This window comes from Octodon degus, unplaced genomic scaffold (assembly GCF_000260255.1).
Source record: "Octodon degus isolate 3935 unplaced genomic scaffold, OctDeg1.0 scaffold00020, whole genome shotgun sequence".
Taxonomy (NCBI): domain Eukaryota; kingdom Metazoa; phylum Chordata; class Mammalia; order Rodentia; family Octodontidae; genus Octodon; species Octodon degus.
Window position 1 is genome coordinate 1,992,198 of NW_004524596.1, and position 15,706 is coordinate 2,007,903.

Consider the following 15,706-nt stretch of genomic DNA (forward strand, 5'->3'; position numbering starts at 1 on the left):
TTTTTTTTCGGTACCAGGGATTGAATTCAGGACCTTGTGCTTGCCAGGCAAACACTTATTCTACTGAGCTATCTCCCTGGCCCTAAACTGAAAGGCTTTTGTTTGTTTGTTTGTTTTGGCCAGCTCAGCCTACCCTATGGGTGGGGCTAGTGTAGCATGTGGTGCTGGGATCAAACCACGGTCCCTTTGCTTTGCCTAAGCTTGCCTAAGCAGGCACTTTGACTACTGAACTATCTCGCCAGCCCAGTAATCTTATTTTGTCCTTCAGCCTTGCTTTTAATCTCTTTTCCTCTTCCTATTTCCCTATCTTTTCCTCTTTCCCTTTTAAATTTTCTCCCTTTATTTCAGAGGTTATTTCTGATCTTAGTTTCTCTATACCTTTCTGCAGGTGTTTCTTTACTTCAGATGTTATTAATTCAGACATTTCAGCTGTGTGATTCCCAATTTCTTCTGTGCTAGTGTCTTCTGCACTTGTCCTGGGTGGGCTAGGGCCTGAGATTGCATTTTGCTCCTTCTCTTTGTCATTTTTATAGAACTGTCCTCTGACCTTTGATGTAGCACTTTGGTGCATTTATAGCCTTAGCACCTATTGAAATTCGGGTGAAGATCTACGAAGTTTGAATTCATCCAGTTGTGCCTGGCTTAGGTCTGGCTGCTGTGATCAGCTTCTTCCTGCTGCAGTCCTTGGAAATGAACCTATTGTGCCCCTCTGGCAAGATGTTCTGCTTCTGGATTAGCTGGGTGGTTCTGGCCCCTAGCCTCTCTGCAGGGACTTCAGCTTCAGTTTCACCCCAGGACTGTGTACTAGACCTGGGCTGGGTCTGGAGGGTCTGGAGAGCAGAGCAGAAGTTCTCACTCACAAGCTGGGCTCGAGCAGGGTCCGGAGGGGTCCAGTGTGCACAGGGAGCATGGAGGCTCTCCCACACACTCGCAGGGCCTGGGCTTGGGCTGGGTCCAGAGGGGTCCCGAATAATTTTATCCCTTTAATTCTTGCTTATTTTTACTGTCTGTATAATTTCTTTCTTTTTTCTCCTTTTCATTTTTTAAATCTTGCTAGTTTTTTGTTGTACCTTTTCCTAATTCTATAGATATCCTTCTACTCTGCAGTAAGAGCCTTTGAACTATTTCTCTCTCTCTCCCTTTCATATCATAGAGTTTAAGGTTTCAAAGTTTTCCTTTTGTGTTCCCCTAGTCCTTTTTTCTTTCTTTTCCCCCCAAGAGTCAGAATAACTTTATTCCCTTTGGAGGGTGGCCAGGTGAAGTTAGAACTTCCGGAACTGCTTCTTGGTGCCGGAGGCCTTGGTGACCTTAAGCACGTTGAACCACACTGTCTTGCTCACGGTCCTGAACTCGCCCACTGTGACGATGTCACCAATCTGGATGTCCTTGAAGCAGGGGGACAGGTGCACCAACATGTTCTTGTGGCACTTCTCAAGGTGATTGCATTTACGGATGTAGTGGAGATAGTCTCGGGGGATGACAGTGGTCCTCTGCATCTTCATCTTGGTCACCATGCCAGACAGGATCCGTCCCCAGATGGAGACCTTACCGATAAAGGGGCATTTCTTATCAATATAGGTGCCCTCGATGGCCTCCTTGGGGGGTCTCGAAGCCCAGACTGATGTTCTTGTAGTACTGAGGGAGCTTCTCTTTGCCAGTTTCTCCCAGAAGGACCCTCTTCTTATTTGGAAGATAGTCGACTGCTTCTGGGAGGTGCACTCTACCTGAATTCTGCTATCTTCCCAGTCAGCTGAAAAAAAGAGCTCCCCTAGTCCTGAATATTTAATAATATAATCACAAAGCTTTGTTAATCTTTCTGTAACTCTGTTAATTCTATTATAGCTTTTTTTTTTTTTTTTTTTTTTGTATTTTAGGGAAGGGTCTACAGGGTGTTCAGGGTCTCACTATTAGATCAGACCCATAGTGATCCACCTTTTTACAGCCCCCCAAGATCTGGGATTATGGGCACACGCCACCATGCCCAGTCTCAATTGCCGTCTCAGCATGCCTTTGGGGCAGGGCCGGCATGGTGGGCCCAGGGATTGAAACCCCGGCCCCTGTCCCTGCTTACAGGTGCTTTAATCTGCTGAGCTATTTGGCTGGCTCCTCTATTATAGCTCTGTTGACTTTTTAAAATTACTGTTGAATTCCTTTCTACCATTAGCAGAGATATAGATGCTGCATCAAGAACACAGTAGCTGTAAGTCAGTACATCGGTTGCCTTAAAGCTTACATCATAATTGATGGTTTTTTCTCTAGGAATAAGGGTGGTTTGTGGGGGCCTGCCCCGTAGCTCAGGAGGGCATGAAGGGGCAGAATAATATAAGCCACACATTTGAATTCAAAATGATAGTAGGTTAGGTTAGAAAACAACTCAAAGATATACTTAGCAGGATTAGGGACTATATAGCTAAACACATAATGACACTCATAACCAAAAAGATTTAGGAGCTCTCAGAAGACACTAATGAAGGCTAGACGAGCTAAACAAAATGGTACAAAACATGAATCAGCAACTTATTATGAATTAGAGTTCTTGCAAAGTTTCAATAAAAAATCCAGGAGATTAAAAATCACTTTGAATGTATGGGCAGCAGGATAGACTGGTTTCAAAAAGCAATTTCAGAACTATAAGGCAATGATACCTTCAAGACCAACCAATCAAAGACACCTTAAAATCAGCAAGAGAAAATAAAAAAAAAAAACTGACTTCAAAACTGCTAGGTACTGCAAAGAAGACTGACTTAAGGATAACAGGAATAAATGAAAATCAGAAGACAGCACACAAAGCATAAAAAACCTTTTCACAGAAATAGGGGCAGAAGACTCCCAAAAGTAGGGAAAGAAATAAACACACATATAGGTGACACATATAGAACATCAAATACCCATGATCAAAAGAGAATATGTCCACACCACAATATCCTCAAAATTCCAGAAGTCTTTCAAAGGGACAAAACCTAAAAAGCTGATAGAGAAAGACAATAAGTCACATAAACCCATTTGAATCACAGCAGACTTCTCTGCACAAAACATCAAGTCCAAGAGAGGTTAAAGTGAAATGTTTCAAGCTCCAAAAGATAACAACTTCCATCAATGAGTAATGTAGTGTATAAAACTTTCCTTTAAAAATTTAAGCAGAAGTAAAGGATTTCCTTGAGAAGTAAATCTCCAGAAATTCATGACCACGAAGTGAACATTACAAAAATTCTCAAGGAGATCTCAGAAAGAGACAATGAAGAAACAATATTCTCAAGTCAAAAAAGAATGAATACAAATGGTGGAAGAACAGCTTATGAAAACAGGAAAAATGAGCAAATCATCAACAAGAAAATAGTGCACAGACAAGAATAAGTCAATATCTCTCAGTAATAGCTTTCAATATGAATAGTCTCAATTTCCCAATGAAAAGAGACAGATTGGCAGACTGGATCAGGAAAGAAAAATGAACAATATGCAGCGCAGAAGAAACGCATTTAATTCTAAAAGATAGTCACAGAATAAAAACAAAAAAATGGAAAACTATATTCCATGCTTAGAGAACCATAGAAAAGCAAGAATTGCAAACTTGATTTCAGACAAAGTGAATTTCATGCTAAAATTGATCAGGTGAAACACAGCTAAAACGAATCAGATGAGCTACATGTTAGTTAAGGAAACAGTTCAACAGGAAGATTTCATAATCTTAAATATATATGCACCAAATATCATCATAGTCTTCTTCACAAAACAAACACTAACAGATACAAAAAATCAGGTAAATGTAATACAATTCTAATGGGGACTTCAATACTACACCATCACAAATGAACAGATCAACTAGATAGAAAAATAAAAAAATAAAATAGAGTTAAAACAAACCTTCAGACACAAATGGAATTAATAAATATTTACAGAATGTTCCATCCAACAATAAAATTTATGTTTTTTTTGAGCAGCATATGGGATTTTCTCCAAAACAGACAATATACTAGCTAATATAGCATGGTTTAGTAAATGCAAAACAATCAGAATTATCCTTTGCACATTATAAAATCATAGTGCAATGATGCTAAAAATGAAATGCAAAGAAACAACATGAGCTATGCAAAAGCATGGAAATTAAACAATATCTTCTTGGCTAATCACTGGATCACAGATGAACTTAAAGAAGTAACTAGACATTTTCTACAATCAAATGATGTTAGTGCAATATAGCTGTAGGAATGATCTGAAAACAGTCCTAGGAGGAAAGTTCACAGCAGTAAATTCCAGCATCAGAAAAACACAATGAATCCCCTCAGGATTTATCCTGAAACCATGTACAACAGTTTGTAGATCTTTTGTCAGTGTCGGCCATCTGGATGAATCACGGCCATTGCTTGACCAATTTGCTCTCTGTGAAAGCTTGAGAGAATACATTTTTAGTTATATGGGTCTTGCTTTAACTTCATCTTAACCATCCAGAAGAAAAGTATAATCATGAGGCATAAAAAGTAAAGCCATATTAATACACTGAGCTGTAAAAGGCTCAAGTCAACAACTTCTGAAATTGCCAGTTCTGCTGATAACCCACTACTATTATGGGCTATTGGACTATGTTGGGTTATTTTGCTCAATTCAAACACTTACAATATTTGAATGGCATTGGAACACCTATCTCTGACAAAACAAAACAAAAAAATGGGATATAAATGAAGGACCATTTTGTAGTGAAAAAAATATATCTGTATGTACAAAATAGTTAGGATAGATATACAGCTACTTTCTCTTAGTTCAAAGAGAAGAAAGATTTGTACTAATAGTGTTTAGACAAGATATCATGTCTGCATCTTGTACTCTGAATAACTACTATGAAGACAACAATATGCAATGTATTAATTATTGTAACTGTCCTACTAGCCTGTTTTGAAACTGTCTCATTGCTATTTCTTTCATATTAAAATTAATCAGAAAAAGAAAAATGCAATGAGCTTAAATAAATAATGTAATGATGCACCTCAGGATCCTAGAAAAATATGAATCGTCCAAGCCCAAAGCTAATATGAAGAAGGAAATTATTTAGATCAGGGAAGAAATTAATTAAACTGAGATTTTAATACAAAGAATCAATGAATTATAGAGTTAGATCTTTGACCAATGAAACAAAATAGACTGTTAGATAGTCTTACCAAAACAGAGGGAAAAGAGAAATGAACAAGGGGAAATCAAAGTGGATTTTACTTTAACAATCTGTACTTTCATACAAAGGAAAAGTCAGAGGCAATAGATAAATTAGTATATGCATATGATTTGCCAAAGCCAAACCAAGAAGATATAAAAATTTTGAATAAGCCAGTATCAGTGAAATTGAAAAAAATAATAACAATTCTACCAAAAAGGAGAAGCCGAGATCCTGCTGGATTCTACAAGAATCACTGCAGCATTTCACAAGAGCTTTCCTGGAGCACTAATGTCAGCACTTCTCCAGTTGTTTAATGCAAGTGAGAGGGAAGCAGCACTCCCAAAGCTGTTCCTGCAATCAAGCATTGTCTTGATTCCAAAATCAGAAAAGGAGCCAACCAAAAGGAGAATTATAGGCTTATCTTTTTAAAATTTTACTTTCTGTATTTGGTGCAGGGTCTCACTCTGCAGCTCAGATTCACGGTGATCCTCCTGTTTTCACCCTCCCAGCACTGGGATTGCAGGCATGCAGCACCACACCTGGGCTCGGTGGCCAGCTCAGAGCCCCAGGGGTGGGGCCTGGCTTGGCATGTGTGACTGGGATCAAACCAGATCCCTGCCCTTGCCTAAGCAAGTGCTCACAGTCTTCTGAGTTATCTTGCCGGACCAGGTTTATCTTCTTCATGAGCACAGGTATAAAATTCCTTAAGTTACTGGCAAAGAGAACGCAGCAAATCATCAAAAAGATCACACACCAGAGACTGGGCATGGTGGGACGTGCCCATGATCCCATCACTTGGGAGGCTGAAGAAAGGAAGGATCCCAACAAGTCTGATCTGTGTAGCGAGACACTGTAGGCACTGTACTAAATACATAAAAATAATCACACACCATTACCTAGTGGGATACATTACAGGAGTAACATATAGTTTGACATATACAAATCAATAAATGTATTAAACAACATAAACAGAATCAAAGACAAAAGTTACCATCTCAGTAGGTGCAATAAAAGTATTTGACAAGACTCAATATCTATACATGATAAAAAATAAACATAAAAGATAGGAATATAAGGTCTTTATCTCAGCATAATAAAATCTATCTATGAGAAACGAATTTCCCACATCATACTAACTGTAGAGAAGCTGGATGCTTTTCCTCTAACATCAGGAACAAAGCTAGAATATCTGCTATCTCTGTTTCTGTTTAATACATTTCTTGGAACATCAGCTAGAGCAATAAGACAAGAGAAAGAAATAAGGATTATGGATAGGGAAGGAAGAAGTTAAATTATTATTATCTGCTAATGCTCAAATCCTATATGTAGAAAACTGCAAAAACTGCATCCAAAGACTCCTAGAAATAACTTCCAATTTTAACCATGCAGCAGGATATGAAATCGATACACAAAAATCAATAACAATTCTGTAAACCAATAACAAATTCATGGAGAGTGAAAGTAAGGAAACAATACCCTTTCCAGTAGAAATATTTACAAATTAACCTAGCAAAGGAAGTGCAAGACCACTACAATAAAAACAATAATACTTGAAGGAGACTGAAGAAGTTATCAGAAAATGAAAATATATTCCATGTTCCTAGGTAGGCAGAAGCAATGTAGTCAAAATAGCTATACTTCTGTGTGAGAAATTCCAATCCAAATATCAACAATGTTCCTTAAAGAACTGGAGAAAGCAATCCTACAATTCACCAGAAGAGATCTAGAATAGCTAAAGAAATTCTGGGCTACAAGGGCAAGGTAGGGGGACCACAGTCCGGGACTGCAAGCTATATTACAAAAGTATAATGATAAAAGCAGCATGGTTTTGGCAAAAATGAACAAAAAAACTAAACAAACCCTAGAAGACAAAACAAAGAGAAACAAAAAAGCCAAAAACAAAAACTAGACTTGTGGAACAAAGTGACAGAATAGAGGATATTGAAACAACTCCAGGTATGCTCTGCTATATGTTTTTTGCGAAAGGAGCCAGATCTTTTTGCTGGAGAAAAGACAGCCTCTTTAAAAAAGATGCTGAGAAAATTGGCTATTTACATGCTGAAGAATGAATTTAGATTCATATCTCTTATCATTTACTAAAGTAAAATCAAAATGGATTAAATATCTAAACAATAGAACAGATATACTTAATCTTCTGGAATACAAAATGGGTAACACTCTTGAAGACATGCAATAGGGGAGGAATCTCTGAACAAAACCCCAGTTTCACAAGAAATAAAACAAAAAAAAATATCAACAAATAGGATCACACACAGCATAGGAAACCACTAATAGGATGAAAAGTCAACCCACAGAATGGGAAAAACATTTAATAGCTACTCCTCAAGAGACTAGTAAGTGGAATACTTAAGGTACTCCAAAAGAAGATGCCCCCAAATTTGAATATCCAATTACAAAATGGGCATCTGAGATGAATCATAGCCAATAAATACTTGAATAAATGTTCAACATCATTGGCCATTCGAGAAATATAAATTAAAACAATACAGAGATTCCATCTCTTTCTGGAAAGAATGACTATCATCAAGAAATCGACCAATAATGAATGGTGGTGAGGTTTTGTGGGGAGAAAGGAGTCTTCTCTCTTGTTGGTAGGAGTGTGAAATGCTATAACCACTCTGGAGATGCCTTAGATAAATTAAAGTAGAAATTACATTGGATCCAGCTATTCCCCTTCTAGGTAACTTCTCAAAAGAGTCGAAGACATCATCCCACAGTGACATATGCATACCTGTGTTTATAGCATGCAATTTGTAATAGCTAAATATTGGAGTAGCCTTTATGTCTACTAACTGATGAACGGACTGAAAAATGTGGTATTTACGCATGACATAGCACTACTCTGCTGTAAAAGAAGATAAACTTGGGTCATTTGTAGGAAAATGTATGCATAATGTTAAGTGAAGCAGTTCAGACGCACAAAATTAAACATCACATGCCTTTTCTTACATAACACACAGTCTTTCTCTAAAAGAAAAAGAGAAAACAGAATTGTAATTCAGTGCAGACACTGCATCTAAAAATATATATTGACTTATCACAGTTGTCTAACACGTTTTATGTCTGATTTTTGTCTGATTTTTGCCTATTTGTCTGATTTTTAATCCATATGCATGATAATTAGATTTATAACAAATGAATCTGGGTAGTAGAGGAAGGGGAGTAAAAAGAACAGAATTGAAATGTGTTACATACATGTGCCAATTCCCTATAGTGAATATAATCATTATGTATGTCAAATATGTACTAATAAAAGTTAAAAAAAAGAAATTAAAGACAGGAGAAAACTCTCATGTTTATTGTAATACTATTCACAATAGCCAGAATATCAGATCAATTTACATGTTCATCAACAGATGAATGGATAAAGAATTGGTAGCATATATACTTATAAAGTCATAAGAGGTATGAAACACTTTCATTTGTGACAACATAGATAGATCTGAAAGTCACTATACTTTTTAAAATCTTTTATTTATTTATGTATCTGGTACAGGGTCAGACTCATAGTGATTCTCCTGTCTCAGCCTTCCCAGTGCTGGGATTACAGGCATGCACACCATGCCTGGTTTTGGTGGCCAGCACAGCATGGCTGGGTTCTGGGGGGGGCGAGCCTGGCATGCGGTACCAGGGACCGAACCTTATACTTGCCAGGCAGGTGCTTAGAACACTGAGCTATCTCCCCAACCCTGAAGGTCATTATATTAAATGAAATCATCCAGGCACAGAAAAACAAATACTAAATGATTTCACTCATATATGGAATCCTGCAAAGTTGAGCTCATAGAAGTTGTGTATACTAAACACATTAGTGGTTATCAGAGACTGAGGCAATAGGAAGAAATGGGGAAAGAGAAAAGTTAGTCAATGGGTATGAGTTATTATTTAGGAGGAGAAATAAGATCTGGGTGTGGTGACACATACCTTCCTGCCTTAGCCTCCCAGAGTTCAGGAGGATGGAGACATTGAACCTATCTTGGTTAATTTAGTGACTTAGCAAGATAGTCTGAAAATTTAAAATGAAAATGGGCTTGGAAAGTAGTTCATTGTGAAGGCCTTAGGTTCAGTCCTTAGTATGAAAGAATAGGGTTGGGGGAGAAGAAATAGGAGGAGAAAGACGAATAAGTTCTATGACCAAGCAGGGTCAGCAGTATTAATAATAATGGACTATATAGTGGGTTATATGACCTCATGATATTTAGAAGAGAGGAATTAGAATGTCCTTACCATAAAGAAAGATAACACTTAATGTCATGCTTCTGTCTTTAACTCTGAATTGGCCACTCTAAAATATATGCATGAATCAAACCATCACATTACCTTATAAATATATACAAATATATGTAAATCAAAAATTATCTGGGTGTGATGCTGCATGCCTGTAATCCTAACACTGGGGAGGTGGAGGCAGGAGGATCACTGGGAGTTCAAAAGTAGCCCGGGCTACATATGAATTCATAAATAGACTCTGTTTCAAAAACAAACAAACAAACAAACACAAACAAAAACCCTTCCCCATAAAACCAAAAACAACAAATGAGAAAGAAAAGACTAATGAAAAAGTGTAAGTCTGTAGATCATCAATAGTGCCATCACTTGTGCCTCCCTATTTAGCATCTCAAATGCTGAGAAGATTTGCATGAATATTAACAATGCAGAATACACAAATCAAATAATTGGGAACTTTAACCAGATATCTAGTTAGATTAAAACATATGGCTTCAGTTTCTCCTAAACAAAAGAAGAAGAAAGGAGGGTGTGAAGAAGGGGATGTAAGGATGTCTGCTTTGCTTTGGTGCTGGGGATTGAACGCATGCCCCGTGAGTGCGAAACACATGTGCTAGTGCTAAGCTATATCTCCAGCCCAAATAAGGTGTTTTCCAGTGTCCATTGTCCTTCTTAATCCTTCTGTGTACATTTCCCTCAAATTGTAAATCTGTTTATCTAATATTTATTTTAAAAATTTATTTTATTGTGGCAAGAACACAAAATGTGAAATCAACACTCTTAATAATTTTTTATGTGTGCAGTACAGACTGCAGAACAACTTAAATGATAGGAAAAGTTTTTATCCAATTATTCCTCCATAGAGTAATAATATCTGGAATACATAATAATGGAAAAATTAGATTCTCCCCAAAATGAAAGACTTGATCAAAAAAATGGGCAACTGAAATTAATTGATGCTTCTCAGAAGAAAACCAAATGTCCAATAGAAACATGAAAATATGTTCATCATTTCTGGTCCTTAGAGAAGTGCAAATTAAAACCGCACCAAGATTCGATCTTTCTTTAGAAAGAATGGCTGGCACCCTGGCATTAAATGATAACAAATGCTGGTGAGGTTAAGGGAGAAATGAGTTCTATCTCAATGGAAACTGCTAAGTACAACCACTATGAAAAATGGTGTGGATTCTTAAAAAACCCTAAAACCGGAAATTTGATTTGAGGCAGCCCCCCCCCCACCATTCAGCTACTTTTCTGAAAGACTTCATGCTGTATTACAATGAGCCCAGCATACCATGTTTATGCCATCACAGTTCATAACAGCTAAATCTTGGAAGTTGCCTGTCCACCCATCAACAGCTAAATCAATAAAAAATACGTTTATTTATATTGGAGTACTATGTTGCTATAAAATAGAATAAATTTGAGTCATTTGTTGAAAATAGACATACCTTGAGACCATAATGTTAACTGAAATGATCCAGACCCATTAGCTCAAATATATGGTTTCTCTTATATGTATAAAACCGTCCCCAAATTTGAAAAGTATTCAGCTTTTATTTCTTTGACTAAACTTTTCAGTTTTTTCCTCTCTTTTTTGTTTCTTTATTTCTCATAATGTACACATTGATCTCTTTGATCATGTTCATAAGTACCCTAATGTTTCTTAACTCCTTCTCTTTTTGTTCCTCTGACCAAATGATTTCCAAATATTTGTGTCAGAGTTCATTGATCCTTTCTTCTCTTCCAGTCAATCTGATGTGAACTGACTGGTGAATATTCATGTCCATTATTGTGCTCTTCAACTTCATGATTTGTAGTAGGTATTTGAAAATATTTCTAAAATCTCACTGTTGAAATTGTCTTACTCTGCTTTTTCTTTTCTTTTGGTCTTTTACAGTTATTTTGATTTCTTTGTCAGGTAAGCCATCTAACTCCATTTCATTCAGCTCAGTTTCTGCAGACTGATCTAGTTCTTTGTTTTTGGACATCTTTGCCTGGTTCTTCATTTTCTGGGACTCTGGGTGGAGACCTGATTTAGCTGGGTGGACACTTCTCCCAGAGTTCATGGGCTGGCCTTCAGAGGGAGAAAACTCCCACCAATTGGCCTCACCAGAGGTTCTGAGGAGTCATCAGCCTTTCTTTTCCTCCTGAGGTAGAAGCAGCTGTGGTTCATGTCTGCTTAACCTGTGCTAAGGATGTGGGATTGCTGGTACTACCAGTCTAAACAGGTTCATCTACTCTCACTCAAATGGGTAGACTTTATCAAGTTCACCAGAACTCAAAAATTTCAAGATAGATGCTAGTACCTTAGTAGACCCAAAGAAGTTGGGGCACTGAAGACCTGGATCAACTCTCTCCATCTTTAAAGGAACAGAGATCTGGAAATTTTCATGTACTTTCCCTGTGCTGAAATAATATAACTTTTAAAAATCTAAGCTGGTCCTCTGGAGAGATTCCTCAGAAAAGTTGGGGCACTAAATATATGATCCAACTTCTTCCTGAGCTGGGGCTAGAATACCATTTCTAATCATCTGGCATTATATAGTAAGTAGGGAATCTGGTGAGAGGATGTTTAAAATCTACGCACTAACTTTGTTGAATCTGGTTTTGCATTTCCTGGGGGTGTAAGATCACTTCAATAAGTTCCTAGATTTCTCAGAAAGGAAATTTTTCTGAGAACTCTTGTTGGATCAGTATGTCTCAGCACACCAGAAAAAGTGTCTATAGCTCCTTGCTTTGTCATTTTGTTAATATGTCCTCCTGTATAAATTTTTTTCATTGGCTCTTTTCATTTCTTTTCCAGGTTCATATTTTTCTGGCTCTCTTAAGTTGTTACAGTTCCATATTGTAGTTAATAAACAAACAGAATACTTTATGTTTCACATAGGAGTATGTTTTACTTAAATATCTGGGTTTTGAAACTCTTACCTCTTTTTTAAAAAATGTATTTAGGACAGGGTCTATAAGGTCTCACTACACAGATCTGACTCATAGTGATCCTCCTGTTTTCAGCTTCTCAAGAGCTGGGATTACAGGTTTACACTACCATGCCCAGTCTCAATCACTGTCTCAGCATGCCCTGGGGGTGGGGCTGGCATGGGATGCCAGGGATTGAACCCTGGTCCCTGTGCTCTGCCTAAGCAGGTGCTTTAGTCTGCTGAGCTTACAGGCTGACCCACTTCTTTATTGTGTATTTTCTTTATTTTTCCTATGTCAAGAAAAAAGTCCATATTATAGGTGAAATTCTGTTCCTCCAAGTGACATTGGCCCTTCATCTTCATAAATGCTTTCCTTGGACCCAGAGTGTTCCTATTTCTTTTGTGATTTATAAGTACTTAGTCAAAGTGCTTGCTTCAAAACTAGATTTGTCCATTAAAATCTAAAATATATCCTCAGAAGTGGCTAATTTTTCATGAATATAATTGCAAATCAAATAAAAGACTACTCTTAAAGATTAGGGAAAGGATGTCGACTAATGTCAACTTTTTTTAGATGCAAATATACTTGATAAATACATTAAGATGTTTGTATGTTAAAGCATAGAGCTAATATTCTACAAACTGAAATTTTATTGTCCTTGGTGAATGAAACTCTACCTCAAATTTTGTTTTGTAGAATGTAGAGAAAATTACTGTATACTTAATAGTGCTCAATATAAATAAATGATTTGAAAATAGAAGAAGGAAAAAAATCCACAGCAAGTGGAAGAATCCTGAGTATGCACATCAATTAAGACAAGTCATACATTTTGCAGAGAAAAGCACAAATTGGAAGGGTAATTCATGACGTTTTCTGTGGACATTTTCAAGCTGTGTAAATGATTACAAGAAGAAATCAATGCCAGTGGTTGCATTGTTTAACCAAGATTTCTTTTCTTTTAGCATGTAGATTTAACTACAGGACTGTTATCTGCTTCCAGTAGGAAACTATTCATGTACTCATGTAGGTCAAAAATTCCTAATGCTAAGATAGCACCATTTTGCTTCATTCTTACTCCTCAGCAATGATCATGCCATCCTTCCTCAGCTGAATAACAAAAACAGAATCTTTGTTCGGCCTTAAAAGGTGGCATGAAATGAACTCAAGAGGCTTTTGTCTGCTCATACTGTGTGCCTGTTATGGTTTGTATCCAGTTGTCCCCCCAAAGCCTCATGTAAATCATGAGGCAGTTGTCACTTGAGGAGCAGTGCATGGCTTGTGGGGAGGGGCCAGAGGACCAGGGAAGGATTTAAGGGGCAGAGCCAAAGAGGTGCAAATCCTTAAACCGACAGCATGCACCTCCCTACACAGCCCAGGCCTGGTGGCCTCTCTATCTTCATACCTCTCTTGAGGTACAAAGCGGATCATCCTGGACACAGTGGCAGCCCAGCCTCTCTTCCAGACCCTATAGTGTGGGACGGCAGTGTCTCGAGGTCTTGCTGTGTAATTCAGGCTGCTTTCAACTATGAAACCTCCAATAACTGTGAGCTAAATAAATGTTTCCTTTCCTAAGCTTGAGTGTTGGCTATTTGACCCAGCAATGAGAGAAGAGTAACTAATACAGTGCCGTATCAGTGAATAGTCTGATATCAGGACACAAAGTCTTTTCTAGCTCTTGGTGGTGCTAATGCACAGAGAAACATTGTGTTTTATACCTTACAAGTTTAAGAGACTACTGTTTAGAAAACAACCTCATAAAAATAAGGTGATCTCAGCATGTAGTAAATTAAACAGTGCTGCCATGGATGTTATAAGATCAAGATATAGATACACATAGGCAACATTGAACTGTTAAGCTTACTGTTATATTTGATTGTTTGATGCAAAAAGTAAAGTATCTGATTTTAATGTCATTGGAGATTCTCCTACAACAAATTTCCTCTCAATGTTATCATGCTTTTGGTTGTATACCAACTTAACCCTGCATGGGCCTACTATTTATGTTATGTATATTATATATGATTATAGATAGAAAATTTGATGGAAAGTTTGATTATAGGTAGAAATTTTGACTTGGGCTGATGAAAGAAAAATCAGTGATATAAATAAAAATATTTTTTGGGTAAAGTTTTGTTTAAAATCCCATAACTATAGCAGAGGGAAAGTTATCTGAGTTTAACATTTTCTATTTTGCTTCTTCCTTAAATTTTCTTTCTCATTGTTGAGAAAAAAGAAAGAAAAAATGAGTATCTTTGGTTCTTACTTTCTATTTTTGCTATAGTAAAAATATATCACTAAAGCAAAGTATATGGGGTCAAAAAATAGACGGAGGGCTTGGCACTTCCTAAGCCAAAGAGAATAGGACAGAAGTTGGTTATGTAGCTTGAGGTCACAGATACCCTTAATTTAATGTGACCTAAGCTAGCATTTTCAGAACAGTGGAGTAAGAACCCTAGATGAGTCATCCCTTGTAAAAGTATTGAGAATACTGACAAAGATTATTAAAATTAACATTTTTTTGAAATCTTGAAACTAACCAAAAGTTGTAATGATTTGAGGAGCATTTATTCACTGTCCTTCCAAAGCCAAATATTGATAAGGCGATGAAGCTTTCAGTGTTTTGACCCTATTCCTACCTGTCTGTTACTTGAAATGAGGTAAATTGAGATTTTTCTAGTCTAATTAGCAGAAAGAGCAGGAAGCAAAGGGAAAAGCAGGAGGAGGAGGAGGAAGAGGAGGAGGAAGAAGAGTGGAAGAAGCTTTAGAGATATATAGCATACCATAAAACACTAACACATGCATTTGGGTTTTGGAAGAAAAGAAGCATAAGAAGAGGTTCAAAAGAATGTCCAAGAAAATAATGTTTAAAATGCCCTAAATTGGCTGAATATCAAAATCTGTAGGTCTAAGCACTCAGAAACTTCAAGTTTAAAATCACATCTAGACACATTCTAATTACACTGTTGGAAACCAAGTAAGAAGACAGAATACAGAATACAGAAAGCATGGGTGAGGAAAGTCATCACGTACAAGCTACTTTCAGTGTGACTAACAGCTATTTTCTCAGCAGAAACTAGGAAGGCCAACATGGTTTAATATATTCAAAATAATAAAGAAAAAAAAAACTGTCGACCAGGCCAATGACTTTTGATAGTGAAGGAGACATTAAGACAATTCAGGGAGTGAGACGACCCAGGCCGCGGGATCCTGAATAGACCCAGAGCGCAGGCCCTGAGAGTGAGTGAGACGACCTGGGACCGTGGGATCCTGAACAGACCCAGAGCGCACACCTGGCAAGTGAGTGAGACGACCCAGGCCACGGGATCCTGAACAGACCCAGAGCGCAGGCCCAGCGAGTGAGTGAACCGACCAGGGGCCGCGGGATCCTCATTC

The 15,706-nt window shown here is 37.5% G+C and overlaps 1 pseudogene; it reads right to left on the reverse strand.

Moving 5' to 3' along the window:
* Positions 1 to 1,221: 1,221 nt before the first annotated feature.
* Positions 1,222 to 15,706, reverse strand: part of LOC101572617 — a 98,924-nt pseudogene continuing 84,439 nt past the window's right edge.